The 2,325-nt window shown below is 36.0% G+C and overlaps 1 pseudogene; it reads right to left on the reverse strand.

The window, feature by feature from the left end:
• On the reverse strand, positions 1 to 1,108 carry LOC101347115 (taste receptor type 2 member 42-like; annotated as a pseudogene).
• Between the last annotated feature and the right edge of the window lie 1,217 nt (positions 1,109 to 2,325).

Consider the following 2,325-nt stretch of genomic DNA (forward strand, 5'->3'; position numbering starts at 1 on the left):
CCATCCTAGGGAAAATTTCAGTGATGCTCAGTAATACCTAAAAGACTCCAGTGAGGAAATAGAAGTTAAAATTGATCTACAAAGGTTAACCATTAGTTTAATTTCCCTGGAACATAGAAAATTCTGGAAACATCTGCTTCTGAAGCTAAAGATTTTAACTCTTTTCAAATGGGATTTAAGATGCCTCAGTAGTCTTAAGGCAGTCTGTCTGGACTTGCTGTTTCTCAGAATTAGGATAAATGAGTGGCCAAAGGACAAACAGTTGCTAAAAACGTGACAAATAAATTGGCCTCCTGATTCGGAGGTATAAGGAAACTCCAATCTGCTATTAGGTTGGAAGAAGCATGACCTAGGAAGAGGAGGAGGGGAGACATCACCATTTTCATGGCCTTTTATGGGCCTGTGTGCTAGGTCACTGGAGTCCATAGAGTTGAGCTGCAAATTCCTGGTTTGCCTTACCAAGGACAGAAATAAAAGGAGCAATGAGGTCAGGGACAGAAGAAAGGGGATTACGTAGGTGAGATGGAAAATAGTCACGCTGTTAAAATACGTATTTTTACTTACATCGGAATACCAAGTCAAGTTTCTTCCATAACTTACACAGGCATCAGTCCAGAAAGCATTAGATTTATCTGTTAATACAAGGTTGCAAAACAATAAGAACAAAGACCCCAGTAGGAGAGCAAGTAGTACTCTACTGATTCTCCACTTCAGCCAGGCAAAGCAAGGGTGAGCGAAACCAGCTATTTTAAAGAAAAAGAAAACACTTAGGCAGGTGGCAAACCAGGTAGCTAGGTGATTGGTCAATATCCAGAAACCACTGGCATATTTTGTCATTTTATCAATGGCATATAGATGTGGCTGTAACACTATTAAAAAGACCTTCTATAGTGCTAGCCAAAGACAGACAGTTCTGGAGATAGCCAAGCTCATGAGGATGCAGTCAGCTGATGAGATCTTTCAGTTCTTGACCCAGTCAATGCAGTTAACTAATCCAATGAATCCATTCCCTAACATTACCATTACGAATGCTCCTATTGCCAGGATCAGAATGATAGTCTCAATTCCAGGTGGCATTTCTGTAGAAAGAAATCCACTCATACTTTTGCTATAAAGGTGTTGCAGAATAATATTCAGTTTGATCCTTTTAACTTTTGTATTAAAAACGCATTAAGTAGCTCAGAAAGTTCCGCTATTTGATACCATCTCATTATCTTGAGTAAGAAAGGTCTTTCTGTTTTTTTATATTAATTCCAGCCATCGACCCCACATATGTGCAGGGAGATCCAATCTCACAGATCCTAATGAAAAACCTTCAGATTGCTTTCAATCAGCTACTGATTGCCAAATTAAGCAGTGAATGTGCCTAGTGACAGCAATTTTGTGACAACAATTTTCTACTTGTGATGACATCTGTGAGGGTAAAGTCAGGTATGCAAACATGCAAATAAGAGAGATTTCTTTACACTGATTTGCACTTTCCTTCTTAATTGAAACTCAATATGATTTGGATTCAAGTAGCTCGATTTTAATAAAATTCTCTAAAAACAGTGTCTATAATTCGGGCATAATTCATTAATTTCATTTAATAAAATGTAGAGTATTTCAGATAAAAATAGTATTTTATATGAAAGAAGTGTAATAAAAAATTTTAAAAAGCAACATCAAGGAACTTAGAGTAGTGGAACAAGCAACCATAAATAAGCCATTACTATTGAATGATGCAAAAGTTTGACCAAAGTGCAGTTGGAACACAGAGGAATTTGCTACAAACTCTGAGCTCAGTAGTTATTTCTAGTTTCCTGAGGGTAGTGACAATTGGTTTAGGTCTTGAAGCTTTTTAGGACTTCTTAAAGAAATGGCTACAAGGAGAAACTATTTTTCAGAATGATACAAAAGCATATACAAAGGTACCAAAATCATAGGTCCATCTAAGCCATTCTTCGGAATTCCTGACCTTTGTTTCCAATAAGCTACTGGCTATTTGATTCTGAATAAAGTATGGTCAACTGAAAGGAAAACAAAAATACAAGGAAAAAAAAAGGTAGACAAACAGCAAAAAAGAAAAAAGAGAGGAGGGTAGCCATTTCATTAATTCTGTCTTACAAAAAATTAATTCACAGTAAAATATACTTTAGCTTGTTTTTTGTTTCGGCAAACAGGTGGATCTAGTACAATGGTTTTCAACCGTGACTACCTGTTGGAATTACCTGGAGAACTTTAAAAAATATTAAAATATTTTGAATTATTGTTATTATTATTTGGCTTTAACAAACAAGTTTATTCTCTGACACTTTAGGAGGTTAGAAGTTCAAATTCACAGTG

The sequence above is a fragment of the Trichechus manatus genome, unplaced genomic scaffold (assembly GCF_000243295.1).
Source record: "Trichechus manatus latirostris isolate Lorelei unplaced genomic scaffold, TriManLat1.0 scaffold00184, whole genome shotgun sequence".
NCBI classification, from domain to species: Eukaryota; Metazoa; Chordata; class Mammalia; order Sirenia; family Trichechidae; genus Trichechus; species Trichechus manatus.